We start from the raw sequence: 19,025 nt of genomic DNA, 5'->3' as shown, positions 1-19,025 counted from the left end.
TTCGATTAGCAAGTTCCTTTTTTCACTACAGGTCTTTTCAGTGCTCTGCTTTACAGTTAAAGTCCTTGAGACCTGACGTGGGATTTAGTAAGCTTTAGATAACATAATCTCCATCTAATGGGAATTTCTGAAGCCAGTCACTAAGTGTATGAATTATTATAAGAGAAGAAAATCAAATTTAATATCAAAGAACTAACTTTAGAAGTTCAAGCAGCGGACAATATTCATTTTCCATCTACAGAATTGTTTAATAAGAATCTATCAGCAATACAGGAAACACTAGGTACTCTGGCAATAAGTGAATCATGATGGCTTATTTCCTTTTAATTCTATGATCCCAGCTGGAACAAGGTGTGATTGGAGAATGGTTTAATTGTTCATAGACATCTGTCTTTGGATTCAATTGAAAAATAATATCCTGGGCATAAAATGGCCTACAGAATTTTTGACATTTTTATATCTTTCACAATCAAGGCATTGTCAGAAAGTCAGGTAGTGGAGCTCTGAAAAACTTATGGATATATTTAAAGTAGAAGAGGATAAAACCCTGGTAATATATCAATATACACAGCTGGAAAGCAGATGTTCAATTGAGTGCACTCAGTTCTTAAAGAAAGCTATTAAAGCTGTTACTCACTCAAATGAGAAATTTCTATAATTTATTGTTCTCACATTTTTGATTTCCCTCTTTCCCTTCACTTTAAGCAGACTATAGGACTTCTTTTTTTTTTCATATTTTTGAGGTCAATTACCCTGAAAGTCTGACTCAGTGCAGTATACTAAATGATTTCTAAAAAATGCCCAAGGCTACTGTCAATCAAATTAGCCAGTGACTTATGAGTTGTTTACTGTACTGTGAAATGAAGTGATAATGTTTGTCAACCAGTAAAATGTGACATTTAGTATTGGATATACTCACTTGAAATAGGTTTTGCATCAGCTTTATTCACTTCTTACCAGACTGGCACATATATTTGACTAAGTCCTGATTATGAAAGGAGACATTATATTAAACTTTATAGAGCACTGGTAAGCAGACAGCTCAAGCCTTGAAAAGCCTTGTGTGGTCCAGTAACTGAGGTGACATGCCACTGAGGAGTCACTTTTATTTTCTTCTTGAGAGTTCATTTGATTCAAAGCAAAAATTTTGGTGAACTTCTGGTCCAAGTAATTAAAAAATAGTCACCCATAATAAAAAAATGATTGAATGTTTTTTACACTCTTTAAGTGTTAACTAAGTTTGAAATTAGAATCAGAGTAAGATGTCATCACTGGATGTAATGTATTAGAAGAAGCTTGTATTGCAGATTTCTTAGACAGTGACTTACTAAAGTACACTACTGAGGTACACTATTTCAGGGAAACTCCATCCTTCTCGAGCTCTGAAAGCTTAATTAGTAATTTGTGAAAGAAAACCAGGAAGAAAATGGGAGAAAATTGGAAGTTAAAATCAAAAAAAAAAGCTTTTCTATTTCCTCCAAAGGGAGATAGTTTGTCATTTCCACCAAATGTTTTCCTAAAAATTAGATTTTAAAGCTGCAAAATTCCATTTCACACAATACAGAAGAGAACTCACATCTTGGCATAGTCGAAATAGAGAAGCGCTTCTGTAAAAACTGTTAGAAATACAAAGAAGGAAAAACTACAGAGAGCTCTAGTTTTTTCTCAATATTTAAATTCTTGCTATAGTTCTGTAGAAAACTTTTCCTAAACACAATGACAATTTGAAAATTTGTTTCATTGTCCATGATATAGGAACATGTTTTATTTTCTCCATATTATTGTTTTCTTAGAAATAGTCTTTACAATGGACAGTCTTTTTCACATGAATTTAACTATTTGAAAAACAAATATAAAACAATAAATTCTCAAAAACTTTAAGTATTAAGGCAGCATTAAATAAGGTGTACTGATTTATAGACACAAGACTAAGGAAATAATCACACAATTTTACTAAATATTTAAACTGAAGATTGGAAATCAACCATATTCTTGGGTCCAAACCAGATCTCACATTATGACTTCTTATTGGATATTTGAATTCAAGTGGAGTATTAAGCTATGCCTTTTTATATTGAAAGTATTGTGATTTTAGGATTTTATCCATAAGAAGGTGTGCTATATATTCTTTCAAGAAAAGCATGCTTGTTCAACTTTCTGAAGACTGTTCTGTTAGACTGGATAACATAACAAATATACTCAGATTAATATCTTCTTTAAAAGGATTAATTTCATTATAAAAGGGCAGAAAAGGGATGTGGTAAGAATCTTTTTGTCTTACCTAAAGGAAAACAGATGTGCTAGTAAGTAGATGAGATATCTGGGGAGTGGTTTCAGGTTTCATTTTTTGTCATTCATATATATTTAATGCCATTGCTTTCCATAGTGTGATATCATTGTTTTAAAATCTGCAAAGATGTTTTTGAAAGAACATTTGTACTCTTTGCCACAAATATGGCACAGATCCATTTCAATTTCTATTTTGTTTCTTTTTTAGTTATCGTTTGGTGCAGATGAACTTGATATGTCTCCTCATTCTAAATGCACATGCACCATTCAAGTTCACAAATATCTTTATGAAAGTTAAATGAAGTAAGCTTAGAGGTGATCAGGGCTGAAATAATTAAAATATAATTTTCCCTATTGTTTGTACATATCTTACCTTAAACTTTTAGTTCTGGGCTTTTGCATGTAACATGTCATCTGGTCCTCATGAGTGAGGAAATCTATTGGTGACTCAGCAGACTTCTTAAGAGGATCTCTTAATATGTGGGGATCCTCATTATGAGGAAGAGGGAACAAGCCTTTTTTGACTCCTAAAATAATCACTAAGCTGACATGTATGGAAATGCTAGAGCAACTATTTTGTCTTTTCCAAGATTTTCCTTTCTTTGCATCCCAGGGGAAATCTTGAATGGGCAACAGCAGCCTGCTTCCAGTTTCTTTTCAGACTGTCCAACAATTCAAAGAAGACAAGCACAGCAGGAAGAGACTGTTCCAATACATTTAGCTTTTTTGAGTGGAAACAATAGAAATAAATAATGACCATTATGTAATATAATGTACTAAAATTATTAATTCACACTAAAAAGAAAATTTTAAGTTCTTTTACAAGTCTTGTTTTAAGAAAATATTACTTACCTATCTTTGCTTTTTTCTTTAAATACAATAAATACATAACTCTATATTTTAGGGACAGCATTTTCAATCTTTTCCAGGTGAATCTAGGCACGCATGCTTTCTCAGTTCTGTAATAATCTGTGATCTTTCCTTTTCTTGATGCAAAATCTTAGTTTTTCTAGGCCACTTAAACTGGAAAATTAAAAGCCTGTACTGGACTGCCTCTGCTGGGCCAAAGCATTAAAGCTAAAATATAGTTCTGTATTTTTTCAGTCCTGCACCTTGTAAAAGATGTGAAAAACATGTTTACATCACTGTCTTTACATCATTTCACAATTGCTGTTTTGAATTTTCTCATTTCCCCTTCAGTCTTGTAAGTCTGGAAATCCCCTCCAACTTATCCATCACTCTCTTTATTCTGGTCTAGTCTTGCTTTTTGGTACAGCATGAATTTCTGCCAAAAGGACTATGCAGTGCATTTTCAGGTGTCTGGCCAAAGAAGGTGCTCATTGACCCAGGTTTAAAATAAGTAGTGGTAATGCTACTGCACTCAGAGGTGCGGTTGTAATGCCAATAAATGGAAGAATTCCTAAAGCATTTGGTTGCAGTTTTTCACATCCTTTTCCTTAGAGTAAGGTTCTAGGGCTTTCTTCTTATAGCAGGCTCTGATATTTTCTCTGTATGAAATAAAAAAGAAGAGAAAATTGCATAAGAAATAATCACAGATTTAGACAATGCAAGCATGTCTGTACATTGCAAGTGTCTGCAGGTTGCACTCAGAGGATTTAATCCCGTGGAAAAGGCTTAACCTCATCAATCACATCTTGACCAAGCAGAAAATCAGAGACCTGGAAAGGGATTACAGTGGCTCCATATGTAAAATTTAATTAAAAAAAAAAAAAAAGAAAAGGCTGATAAAAGAGGGACTGGCAGTATTCCTGGCTTTCTCTCCCTGGGAAAAAAGGTGAGTGAGCAGTCAGCACGTAGAGCTCCACCCAGCACACAAAATTGTCCTTAGACAACCAATTTAGGGAAAGTCATGGAAATCAATAGCTAAATTCCCGTTGTTTTCAGCAGGGCAGGATTTTACCAACCAGGTCTGAAACTAGAGAACACAAGCGACTCACTGCAGCGAGGGTATGTGAGGTAGCAGGGCTGGCAACAAAAGCAGCAGAGTAGCATTCCCACTGCAAAGGACATGACAGATCATGCATCTTTCCAGTTTGACCATTCACATGGCTGAACTGTATTGCTGTGCTCCATATTTTGGTGTGTGTCGACACATTAAAAGTTATGCATAGCTTAAAGATCCATGCATTCCAGCAAAAGACAGCTTTAGTAACTCAGTTCACTGCTTTCTTTTCAGCATGTTCCTCACACCAACTGCAGACAGCAAAACAGAGATTCAGCACTCTGGCAGACCCTTTTTGTGACATTGCCTTACTGCTGTAGGCTGTACTCTCAGCAAACATCGCAGCAAACAGTTTTCAAATGTAATCAGATATTATCCTTCCTTTGGGTTTTCAGCAGGATTTTTGTTACCTCTTAAAAAAGAACCTGCTTTCAATACTGTGTCCATGTAAACTTCAGGCCGTGTCTTTTTCTTCTTTGGCCACAACTCCTGCATTGGTAATTCATACCTTCTGTGACACAAAACTGTAAAAGATACTGTATTTCTCGCCCAACCTGGACTCAGGAGCAGGTAGCATTTTAAATCACTTCTGGTTTGCTCATGATTTGTTGGCAATATTTGCCAACTTACTTAATACTTTATACTGATGTCATGGCACTTTTCACGCTGCTACAACGCAACTTACACCTACTGCTCAGGGTCAGCTGTAGATAGCAGTGCTCTCACCTTGGAATATTTCTTCTGAATTCCTCTAGGTTACTGTGCTAGAACTTGTACTCTTTGGCAGGCATGTTCCACTGCTTGTTCTTTTCTATTCTTTTTATATTTTGCCAGTGTTATATTCATATGCTTATCCATTCTCTGCATGCCACATGACATGAATGAAAGTATCATCAAGAGAATAATATGAGTTTACTTAGATTTTTTACAATAAATATCACCACAATTATAAACCTGGCCTTTTCATGTCAAGCGTTCTAATATGGAAACCCGTTAAGGTGAACAAGAACCTGTTTAAGGGTTTTTCAATAAAGGAGAGTAGTACAAAGATGCTTGAGATGCATAGCTATCATCTAGCCTATGCACAGCATGGTTTGTGTGGGTGACTGGCCATATGACTGGGAGAAAACATGTTATTGTTCCTCCTTTTTGGAAGGTTACAGGGATATGAGAAGTAGAAGAGGAAGAGGCAGCAAAAATATACAAAGAAATTCCTGGTAAGGTGCAATAAATTTAACAGGAGCTAGCAAATATAGATTGTGGTTGAAATATTTAATCTGCAGTTTGCAATCATAGTTGCCATGTTTGCAGATGAGGTTATAAAGATTAGATGACAGTGGGAAGAAAAGCCACATAAATATGACTACTTTCCTAAGGACTGTGTTGAGGATTCACTCTCTAAATATTTTCAAATAGCAAGCTAACAAAGTGAAACAAATCTGAATAAAGGAACGTATAGGTGAGTGTTACTTTAATATCTTATCTGAAACTGTTGTAATAGTGATGATGTGGTAATTTTTTTTTTCCTATTTAAGCAAAATTGTTTGTATACTACTGGAACTCTTAGTCAAGTACAAGCAAATTGTATAATTAGTATATTCTCTTTTCTAGTGTACCAGCTGATTTTTTTTTTGCCTTTATTAGCACTTACAAAGAGCTAGTGAAATGATTCTGTCTCTGAGAGAGACTCCCCCTGCTGTAGTTAATAGTTTGTGTTAAAATTCATCTTCATCCAGAACTCAGGGTTCAGGTTTAAGGCAGTTTTGAGGCTTTCACTTATATGCACTGCAGAGAAATCTCTACCTGCTAATAGTTTAGTACACAAGTTTTTAATCAAATATACTTTTTCAAAAGGTGTGAAGAATTACATTCTAAAGCAAGAGTGTTGTTTAGGTTTCTATTGACTGTATAGAAAAACTATATCACCAAGCTATGATTAAAATTTTTATATTGTATATAGCCAACATGAAGAACTGATTTCCAGATGGATAAAGGTACATAAAATTAATTACAGCTGGTGTATCATGCAGATAGATGGATACAACTAGTAAAAAAGCTTCACATTTTCCCATCTGAATCAATTATCTATTATCAATTTTATGAACGCTTACTTACTTCTGTTTCTCTTCTAGAAGGTATGCAAACAAAATGCTAAAATAATTCAAAATCAACACAATAAGTCTTGTATTCCTTCCAGAACCATTTCTGCAGAGCAAGTGTTAATGCAATCTCCAGCTGCATGAGTCCATCCACACCATTAATATTATTAATTTTTTTAGTGTTGCATTTAATGAAATAAGGCTTCTGAAAAGACCTGTACATATTTCTTTTTCCTTCTAGAAACAAAATCAGCAGTGGAAAGTTTCTTGCTGTGAAGTCTGCACAACAATGTTTTCTGCAGCTTTAATTTGTGGATAAAGTATGCAATAAGCAATACACCCTCAAAATGCTTAAGGTAAAATAAAACATAAATTATTAACTTATGTCATAGAGAATTTTCTTTTGACCCGTATTACTTACCCTTCAAAGAACATTACCCAATATAGCAGTCTTTTTATCTAAAACATTAGCAGTTGTTATTTGTTAAATGAGTTTAGAGATCTACTTAGACATAATTTAAATACTTTTAAAACTCCATTAGATATGTTTATTGCCAAAACTTAAATAGCATTCTCTTAGTTCTTCTCCATTGCTTTAAAAATGGCAAATGTACAAATGTCTAGCAATGCTAATTAACCCTCTGGTTTGTCAGCCTTCTGAGGCAAAAGTTTGACACCAATGTGTCAATGTGTCTATTGACCACTAACGTTATACACTCGTAAGTCTCCACTGAAATGGCAAGCAAAAAAAAAAAAAAAACCAAAAAAAGGAGAGGTAAGTGGAAATAACTATTTTTTGTTGTTCTGGAGTCTGCAGACCCAAAAAGTATCAAGAAATCTCAGGAATTTTTAAGACTTCTGTCATATCCACATAAAAGCTGACATTTTTCAGGCAAAATACCATAATCAAAAGAGTAATGAAAATTTTATGTCACACTGAGCCTTATCAAATAATAGCTTTAGAATTTTTTATAGTGAAGAGTTGTTCAATACAAATGTTCGAACAATTTTTTTTATAACACATCTCAGGATGTGTTATAACAGCTCAAGATGACAAGATGTAGAAGAACTGTTCACAACTTTTTAGGAACCTAGATAAATTTTGATTTATTTGAGAAACAGAAACAGGTTTGTTGGGTTTTAATTAATAAAACCTATCATCACAGAAAGTAGCAGTCTGGAAACTGAAATACAAGCAAGCAAACCCTAAAACCTAAACAAAATCAGTCTATCATGTCTACTTGCTCTAAACTTGATCTATAAGTCAGAAATCTTCAAAGATTTATTATTTCAGTCTCTTTCAGATAAGGCTTACAATTCTGACAACCTACATGTTCATGTATTAAGAAAGATGCAAATAAAATGGGTTGCTAAAATACGTGAATATACATCACGTAAAATAGAAAATAACTGACAGTGTACAATCATACCAACAAAATGTTGTTGGAAAATGTCCATCCAAACTGAATTTTGAAGGAAAAAACATTTAGTTTTGTCCTTTTTTTCAAACACCTCCTTATTAGTCAAATTTACTACATTTCTATATACTAAAGAAATTCACATATTCTTTAATCTAAGCACTGATAAACATTATTTTATGCCTTATATTTTCAGTCAAGCTCATTTACTGAACACTCAAGACGTGAATAGTTAGTCCTTTTTTATATGATTAAATATTTCTACAAGGAAGAAGTTTATACATTATTGAAGTAGATACATATTTTCCAGAGTAAAGCATTTACTTTAAGGGACTTTTTCTTTTGATGGCTTTAATATCCAGCTTTTGTTTTACAAAATACTGTTTATCTGTCTATAATAAAGGTAAAAACATATTTCTAGTGGTTAATATTTTATTTCTGGAAAGTACTAAGAAATTGTTTTCCATCTATATTATATTTGTTATGAAGCATAAATTCTGCATATTTGATGAAACCAATGACAATAGAAGAATGAGATAAGAACCTTCTAACCAAATCCAGTAAAGTCAGATCATCTGTGCAATAGCTCCTGCTAGTGTGTAATAAAAAATACAAAATTTCCCTCTATTCTACCCTATTTGTGTAGCTTGTCATTAACTACACTTTCAACAGGCTTGACCTTCCCCTTGCTTTTATAAGGAATTCCACAGGTAAATGTCACCAGAGAAAAATACACATTTATTCACAATGTAGCAGATAGCATGCACCTCTATAAATGTCTAGCACATATGACTGCCTGAAGAATTTTTAAAATAAATGTCTTCCCATGAAGGGAATAGTGTTGGCTGAATTAATCACTGGGAAATGCTTCTGCTCCATGTACTCTCTCTCACCTGGACAGTTACAATTGCAGCATGTAGCTCACCCTCTGTCTGTGTCCAAAATCTCCTCACCACGGCACAAAACATAAATCAGATATTGAATTGAGCAGACCTTTCGGACTCTATTCTGGCCATTTATAGTTACACTAGGCTGAATTATACCATGTGCCCTTTATGTGGCCCGTGGGATGATTTCTCTGCCAAGAATTCTACCTCTCAGACCAATAAAATGTATGGCAATACAGCAGCCTGGACTGAAAAGAAGGGTTTCATTATTTTTTTATTTTATTAAACAGTTTATCACAGCATACTGAGGCATTTATTCTTCCACCTATGGATACACAGTCTACTTGAGTTAAAGTGTTTGTCTAGAGATGTTATATATGCTAATATATACCAACGTGATTTCGTATATTTTCATGGAAATCAGAAGCTTGATGTCAGCAGTCACAATATGAGGGAGAGCATACACATATACTTGAAGGAAAATAGTCAAGATGTATATGCATTCTGAAAAATGACTGAAAGCATTACAGAAAATGACTCAAACATAAATGTAAAAACCACATTTCTCAGATATAGACATTTGCAAATCCCTGTAAAACAGGATGAAAAATGCCTGACCTAGAGGAAAAAAGTAGAAGCAGGATATAGTTCTTAACTGACATTGTGACACAAAATTTTATATTCACACAATATTCTGATGTGTTGAGATTTTATGTTACTATAATCCAGATGGATTTAATTAATTGATAGGTAAATAGATAGGATGTGTTTGACCTGTCCTGAAGTAACATTAATGCACTGTGAACTTTAAATGACAAATACAAGGAAGTGAGATTAAAAACAGGTCCAAGGGAAGCTGATGAGAAGATTTCTATTAATTAGATCAACTTTACCAAACACCTATTTAACTACATTATGTTAAATATGAAACATATATATCTGTTACATCAAAAGATACAACCACTACTTGGCATTTGTGACCGTAGAAACAATAATAATATACCCTTAAATTGTAGCATAATAGGTCATGGTACTGCTGCAATCCCCAAAAATCAGTCACTACTTTCTACGATAGCTAAATGAGTTCATAATAAATATCTGTCACCTGGAAAAAGCTTTGAAGGAAGCAATGTAACAAAAAGAAAATAGATCACCAAACTATGAGAATTGTGCTTCATTTATCTGGATCTGCTACCCTTATGCAAATAGAAAAATCCCCTCACACAATGAGTTATCAGGAGGGTTTTATTCTCTTTCTTGCAGTTTGGGGGAGTTGTTTTTTATTTCCTAGGAGGACTAATATTATATAATTTCAAACAGGTAATGTTTCACTAATTAAAGTGCTTGACAGTCTCTTCATCACCTTCCCTCTCTCTTTCCCTTCCCGCCTCCGTCTTCTTATAAATTTTGCTATTGCAATTTAAGATTTCTGTACCTAAATAGTAACTTTGGATTGAGTTTGCTTTCAGCATTTTACTGTGTCTGGCTGAAATGAAGTTAACTTTTTTAACAGCAGACTGCTGTATGTCCTCTGGGATGGCGCAGTGTTTTGAATCTATGAATAAAATTGTGTTGATAACACAGCAATACAAAAAATACAAAATCACAGACTGGGTGAGGTTGGTAGGGGTTGCTGAAGGTCATCTGGTCAAATCCCCTGCTGAAGCAGGACAATCTACAGCCAGCTGCCCATGGCCATGTCCAGAGAGCTTCTGAATATCTCCATGGCTGGAGACTCCATAATGTCCTTGGGCAACATGTGTGCTCCATCACTCTCAAGTAACAGCCTCTACTTGTTCAGAGGAATTCTCCTTTTTTTCCACTTTGTGGCGACTGCCTCCTGTCTTTTCACTGAGCACCACTGGGTAGAGCCTGGCCCTGTCTTCTTTGTATCCTTCCTTCAGGAGTTTCTGTACATTAATAAGATTCCCCTGAGACTTTTCTGCTCCAGACTGACCAGTCTCAGCCTTTCCTCATAGTAGAGATGCTCCAGTCTCTCAGTCACCATAGTGATTTCTTGTGGTTTGTAACCAGCTGGAAATTAAGCTCCAAGCAGCTGCTTCCTTCCCCCATCCTCTCCAGTGAGAAAGGAACAAAAGGCAGAGATTATTGACTGGGATAACAACTTCCTAGAAAAAAAGCATTGAGATAAGGAACAATAACAATAACAGCAACAATACTAATAACAGTGCATAAAAGAGGGTGATTGCTTGTGGAAGTCCTACTGATCAGATATTACTGGGGCCAGGGACACTAAGCTTCCCAAGACAAAGGGGGAAATGCTATGCCAGCACTTCTTTTCCTTTGAGCCCAATTTCCCCTGAGCCCAAGGCAACAAAGCACAATGACAGAGAAACCCTTCAAGCTGGACCAGCCACACCACATCGCCACACCACATCACCTCACCACTCTGGTTGCTACTTTACTCCCCCAGAAAAAGGAAAAGTGGTCACTTAAATTCCTAAGAAAGTATCCCTTGTGTAGTATATTAATTATTTCAGTGAGTTCATCATCCTATATTGGCCAGAGTTTTTGGTGCTACAGTGTCATGTCTAGAATGGCAATGAATATTAATTTTAATTACTGTAATTAGTACTTTCTTTGGAGAAAACAACTTCAAAATGAATGTTTTGTCATGTAAAGAGTTAAATTAATCCTGTTTCCTGTCTTTCCTCTTTGAATTAGAGCAAAATTAGTCAAGTGGGACCCTTCAGAAAGGGACACTAAAGGGCCTCTAATGTTTATTGCTCCCATTGAAATGAACTGAATTAAAGCATCCTAATGTTTATTGCTCCCTTTGAAATGAATACAATTAACAGAGACAGCACACCTGATGGTATTATCATGCCTGGTTCATCTATCCCAGACAACACATTACCTAATGCTAAACGGACTCACTTTAAAGGGAGGCACACATTTCTTACTGAAATTATCCCAAAATTTCTTTTTCTTGCCTTTCATATACCCAGACAAAAAAAAAAAAACCACAAAAAAAACCCCCAAACTATATTCCATACATATGCATGTGTTTCAGCTTCAAAATCTAACACAGTTTGTTGTATTATTGTTCCTAATGAGAATGAAATAAAACCCAACAGAGACCTGACCCAGAACCTTTCACTTCCCCTTAACTGTCAGTTTGACTTTCTCTAACACTGTGATCAACTGAATCCTAAGTGGGAGTTGACACTGTCTCAACTTTCTGCAAATGCAGGTAAAATGGAATGTGAATTGCCTGAAATTCAAAGCTGATGTAACCTGGTTCTGCACCATTACACATAATTGGTATCTTCAGCTTTGTACAGCTGCAATTTCATTTCTTTAATAGCATGGACTTTGATAAGAATCGTGTTGTGGACCTTATTTTTTTGTCATTTTGGGTGAGAATATTTTCTCCTCTCCTTTTCTGGTATCACAGCTAACTTCTAGCTCAATGCAAAGTTCATTTCTGAAAGAAATCCTGTCATTGGTCTTTAATAGCAGGTTAATGGGCTGTGAAATCTCAAATTTTCAAGACTGGTTTTGTTACAAGAAGAAGTGTTCCTTATATCTTTTCTCTGGAAAAGATCACTTCCTTTAAAATACCTTAATACTCAGCACACAAGAGGAATTGTATCACAAATCATATCCAACAATGAGATTTTCTTTATTTTCTTCTGATATCAACAGCATTTTGGAAGAACTGCTGCCTCAGGTAACATTTGCTATTCCTCTGTGAATCAATAAAACTTTCTGCCATAGACTACAGGATGTGCCTGCTGTGAACTTACAAATATTAGATGAAAGGGCTCAGACACAACACATCATCTGTAAGGCCGTATTTTAAACCACTGTCATCTGCTGCATGAATTCTTTCATTATTTAACATATTTTTCTCCGTATTTGCAAAAGTCTGGTCTGGACTTTTCATGGTGCATCCTCCTTATGTATGACACATGTGTGTATGAGCAATGCACATGCCCATACCCGTACATACATATACACACACACACACGCATATATATACACATATGCATACACAGATGTGCATGTAATGCCTATATAAGCTTATTATAAAGTAAAACTCTAAGTGTAAAAGTAAAACAGACCATGAATGGTCTGTTTTTTACAGACTGTGGTCATTAATAACAAGTGTGATACTGCATGCAGAGAACTTCAGAAGCATTTTAATGAATCATAAAGTGATTTTCCAAAGCAAATGATGTACAAACTTTGAAGAACTTCAGCATGATTCCTCTAGGAAATGCTAAAATGGCAATTTAGGGAAAAAAGCACAGAAGTATTTGCACAGCTAATTAATATCTGCATATTCAATAGTTAGTCTTAGGAAACAGACTGCTTACATTTTTTTCTTAAAATTGACAAGGTAACATCATTCTGTCTCTTCCGTGTTACTTTTTACTGAAGTCATATCAAGGCAGTCTATTCAAATTAGAGTAATTTCTAAACATAAATATATGCATGTCAGCACACCTTTCCAAAACACATTTCACTTACTGAACATTTATTTTCTTTTGTACAATAGCTCTGTACCAAATATGCCTGAAAGACATCAAATAAAACATGGTAATATTTTAAAACAAAGCAACAAATGTAGACATTTTAAAAATCAGAGTAATATTTAACAAGTGCCCCGCTCCGCACCTGCTATGTCTGTTTGCACCCAAACCAGAAGGTCACTGTTTCAGGGATATAATAAAAATTCTTTTTGCAGACAGAAGCTCTTTTAAAGGTTATATGACTGTGAAATATCACCAATGCATCCCCTGACCCTACTCCACAAAGTCAGTGATGCTGGGCAAATCCAAAAGACAAGGTTCTTGACTATCCCTACCCAGCTCACTCTTCTGTTCATACAGAGCACATCCCTACCTGCTTTCCTGTCCCCATACTCTAAATGGCCAGCAGTGCTTAGCTGGGAATGCAGTTTTTCTCAAGTTCTCAAGTAGGCATTTAGTCCTCTTCAAAGCCTGACTGTGTGTGTCCAGGTTCAATATGAAACCATGCAGTCAGTTGCAGTGTCACTGTCAGTGGTTATGCCTTAGGGGACATAGAAGTGCTATGTTAACAACAGTCAGAGCATAAGCTCAGAATGATAAAATGAATTTGACATTTTTTGCCCTGTCTTTCTAATTTTGAATCTTTAAGGTACAGGCCTTCTGCTCTTCAGGCTGTGCTCTGCAGGCTCAAGGTCAGAAAGATTTTTTTTATTGGGCTCTCACCTAAGAAGTCATCTGCAGAGAAAAGTTTTATTTCAGATGATAAAATAAGGCAAAGCAATGAGAAATGTCAATTTATCTTTGAATTATAAGTAATTTTTGTTTTCACACTATTTATAAGTAAATTTCAAGCAACTGTCCATAGTTTTTCTCATCAGAAACTGTTTTTTAAAGGCCTGATACATGAATAGAAACTGCTTAGCAAAATAGTTAAAGAACAAATATTCATCATCCTTTAGAGAAAAATAACCTGAGTTCTATTTCAGCATCAGATACATCCATTTGAAGTGTTGACATATGTATAATAATATATTTTGTACAAATGTTTTCTAAAAATACCATTGTACATGTATTTATTAGTAGCATTTAAGATCTAATATTAAAAATATTTTTAGTGTATCACAAAATTTTGAAGACTTCCATTCTTTAATATAGATGCTTTCATAAGAGAAGAGTATTCACCTGATCCATTTTAGAAATGTTAGAACTTCACCAAGTTACACATCAGAGATGAAAAAGCCCCTCTATGCCCGCTTAGGGCTCATGAATTTACTGTCATTCACTTTCATTAGGTGTAGGATGAAAAAACTTTGAAAATCGTCAATATTTATACATTTATATTTAGATATTCTGGCATTTCCTTCATGACAGTGAGATCAATTCAGGAGAGAGAAAGAAAGTGTTAACATTTTTCTGTTGGAAATTTTTCTACTGACATTAATTAGGATTCCTTAAACTCACAAACTTTGATAACATTAAATACTGAATTCAATATTTCCATTAAAGAAGTTGTAGAGCAAGCAAATATGAAGATAATTTTACATCAGTTATTTGACATCTATAGCTAGGAGTAAGATGTCCAAAGAAAGGACATCTTAAAGTGTCTTCTTTACTAGCATATTTTTTTTTCAGCAAATACTCTTATAGTTCTTCAGATGTAGTAAGTTTCTAATTATGATTCTCTCTGCAGGCTTTAAAATATTTTTCCCTAAATATTCACAAGTGCAATTGTCTTCTGGAAACCCTGTTCATAATGCTTACCCAAACTAATTTTAGGAGTCTAATTTAATAGGTGATTCAGATTAACTCAAGATTAACACAAGTGTTCTGAGTCCTCTGTAGACTCAGCTCTCTTCTGAATGATTATAGGTTTATAAGCCTATTTAGAATAAGCACACATAGTGAACAGACAGCCATCTATGCAGAACATATACTTACTCCCCAATATGATGAATATATTAGTTACAGGTGCCATAGAGATGTCAACTCAAATATTGGACAATGTTATTCCAGTGTCATGTGGCTATAGCAAGCTGACTTTTTTATCAACAATGCTCACTGCTGTTTTGCATAATTTATTCTTTAAAATGTTATATTAATGTATCAGAGAGCATCTAAAAAGCTAAAGTTTTCTGAGGACCAAAAATCTATTGAGGAAATATAATTGAAGTGTTTCCCCTTTGACAGCATTTTAGAATCTTAAACTGATGCCAAAATCTTCTAATAAGCAGGTTTTAAATTGGTTAAATCAACAGAAAAGAATTAAATGCAGTGAGGAAAGGAGTTACACAGAAATAAATATTTAGTTTCAGTTAACTAATGTGGGGAGAATAAGAAAAGCAGTCTGATAGCAAGGGTGGTACAAAGAACAGCACATAGGAAAGGATGACAGGAGAATTTAAAATTGGTCTATAGAGATGACAGACGAAGATGAGATGTACCAATACAACAGAGGACTTCTGGAAGCAATGAGATGGGAAATAGGGCTAAAAGACAAATAATCATAGGTCTGGAAAGTTGAGGGGCCAACTACCTTGCAAACCAAGACACAAGCAAATTCAGAGATAACAGAAATAAACTCAAACAATCTAGACCCTTTGGATATCCACTTCTGAAGACAAAAAAAGGCTGGTAAACACCTGAAGTGTAGTCTCTAACATCAAGGAATTAATATTTTGGACAGAAAACAAGTTAGGTTACACAAAACTGAAGGAGGCCTGTGGAAAGATTTTTGCAACCAGAACAGGAGAAAAGTGTGGGAAAAGAAAAGACAGTACAGACTTCTAGAGAATAATGCATAAATAAGGGAAGAACTACCAACACAAAAACTGTTTGTAGTATACTTGTCTAAAACGTGTGTATATTCCCACTTTTAAACTGGGAACAAGGCATGATGGTGAATAATTTAGAGTTGGAAAAAAACTTGAGAACTTGGTCACTAAGGACTGTGCTGCTATAAGAAATAAAGGATTCCAGAGAGTGACTAAGAAACACAGGAATGAACGGAGTAGTGGAGCAAAAGGTGAAAGAGTAGGAGGTGAAGAAATAGGATAGTTAACAGGCAAGGATGCAGGTAGTGTGGTGAAGATATAGAAAACATTCGTTTTATGAGAATTATTACAGGAGTAGAAAGATGCAATGATACAGATATTTTTCAAGTTAATTTAAAATTCAAGATAATTTAAATTTTAAAAATTATAAAAAAAATATAAAGATTACATTCAGATATAAATCTACAGCACTGGGAAAGACAGACAAAGAAAAATAAGAAGGCTAATCTGTGTGATAAGCAGAGCAGAAGGGGAGTTGGAAAGAAATTAAAAGTGTAAAAGTATATGTGGGGGTCTTGAATTCATGAAAGAAAGGGAGGGAGATAGAAACCAATCACTTTAATAAGGATGAAGTTATATGTCTAATCCAAATGAGCCATGAATCCATTTGCTTAATGGAAAAATGTGTCCACAAAGTCTTCATTGAGGCAGGTCATGAATAATCAATGTATTATGTGCATGTTTCCATTAGCAAAGACTGATGATCTGCAATGCGCTGGTAGTGTGGATCACAGATGTCTTGACCAAGTAATTATTGCCAGAAGAGTCACATGTGAGTGATAGAAATATATGTATAAATTAAATACATTAGTAAAACAGAAATCACTGTGCTTTTCTCCCTCCCTGGTTGGCTGCTAAGTGTAAAAATCACCAAAAAACAGAAAGCAAAGGACTCTGAGAGAAACTTTCAGTTGTGTTTATTTGAAACCCTGTGTCTTCTCTTCTTTGATCCCTAGAATCAGATGGATTGCAAGAATAACAGGCAAACACTGGAGAAGTGATTTTTATTAATCTAGTCCTCTCCTCAGAGGATAGGATCAACCACTGGATTAGGAGGTTTAATTTAGTCTGTGCAGAGAAAATCACAATCTCTGTTTTGAAAAAAACATTGACAGAGCATAATGTCAGGTAGCTTATACAATAAAAATTTCACCATATATTCTACTGTGCTACAAAATTCCATATTTTTCATACCTATTAAAATTTACTACACTGAATTCAGAGCACTTGACAGCCTAGGACAATTGCATTTGTTCTCTATCTCATAGGAATTTTATAACTGCATGAAAATTAGGGGGACATTTAAATATCTCTAATAAATGGTACGGGTTTTTTTACACAAACTGTGTACCTGTAACCATGATTTTTCCAGCAAGGAAATTAATGGGAGTGGTTATTTTTAATCTTGGGAAAACAAATTTATACTGGGCTAGTCCAACAGAACTCACAACTCCTCCTAAGGCCCAGATCAGAAATGAGTTTGTGGTCCCAATCTAAGGGCATACATGGGTGCAGGGAGTCAGTTTCATTCTGGGAATAACTGCTCAGCCACGTTCTCTCCTTACAGCTGGAGCATCATCAGACGAAATCATCTATAGCACAGGATTTGCAACCAGATTGTGGTAACAGATGATCTATTGCTCCTGCCTCCAGCCTGGTACAGAATTCCAGCTGATCCAAAATATTTAAGAAATCTCCAGTACAGATGGGCTCCAGTAGCAACTGGATGGCTTCATAAATGCTCCACATTTGTTTAATCCTTCATGGATGGCAGTTCAACTCAAGCAGTAACATTTTATTGGCATGACAAGATCTGCCAAAGTATAAATGAAGGAGACAACATCCTCAGGAGGTCTGCATAAGATAAAAAAACCCTATACTCTGTATTTCTATTCCTTTCTGTAAGTCCAAGAGGGGCAGCAGTTATTTAGCCCAGTTTAGTGATAACAATTTGAAAGTTACTTCTTTAGGAAGGTGTAGAATCACATTCCTGTAAGTTACCAGATGCCAAATATAGATCAATGATTCTTTCTGTGTGTTTACGTTAATTTTATTTTTCTCTTTGAAAACAAAAATAGAAAAGGATCTTAATTCTATAAATCTTTTTACTTATGCAAGCAAGGACCATTAAGGAATGAGCACATGTTTTTATCTTGTTTTTTCCTAGTAGGTTAGGGCAATGGAGATACATGAATTTATGCTTACAAAAGAATTTGGGCCATGTATTCCAAAAAGTGAAATAAAGGCTTTTCCTAGATCTGTGATTCTCAGACTATAAAAAAGTCATACTTAACAATTATGAGTTGTGAAAATGTACTTCAGTCCTTTTGTTTGCCATTTTTGTTTTAATCTTTTGTGGCAGAGTATTCACATATTTTGCCACAACTAAAAAAATGTAAACTAAGAAGAGAAGTAGAAAAGGTTAGTCAAAATAAAAAATTGTATTAGTTTGTACTATTATAAATGTCCTCTCCATGGCTGATAAAATTATTCAGCTAAAAAATCAAATGCATATATGAACATTGGAAATTTTCTCTAGAATGGAAAAGTTAAATAATTTTAGATCTGTCCATCTTTCTCATAGATCTTTTGAGATTGCTGGTCATTCTCACTCTCTGGCTCTTTTTATAATGAATCAAGTCTTCTGGGAACTAGTGAGGTTCAATAACTCCAGCAGATTCAGAACAAGCTATTCCACCTGTCTCATGGATTATAATTTTGTTAAAGTCAGAATTTGTGTTCGTGTTTTTCACCTCTTTTTCATGTCTGGAAGTCTGCTGTCCCTTCCAGCTCTTCCCCACTCAGGTTCATTTAGTTCATTACTCTTGTCTAAGGTGGAAGAATTTATACCTGCCTTCAGTGGAGTGAAACCGGTCTGAAACAGTCACTTCGAGTTTGAACTCTGTTCTCCAGTCTGCTTACAGCCAGACAGAGCCTGGTGCTTTACATAGATGTCATTAGCAAGCTCTTCATTCCATTTTCCAGGCTGTTAGTGGAAATACTGTGTTGTTCAGGACCTACTGGACCTAAACAGATATA

The sequence above is a fragment of the Passer domesticus genome, chromosome 3 (assembly GCF_036417665.1).
Source record: "Passer domesticus isolate bPasDom1 chromosome 3, bPasDom1.hap1, whole genome shotgun sequence".
Lineage (NCBI taxonomy): Eukaryota > Metazoa > Chordata > Aves > Passeriformes > Passeridae > Passer > Passer domesticus.
This window is presented reverse-complemented; position numbering follows the sequence as displayed.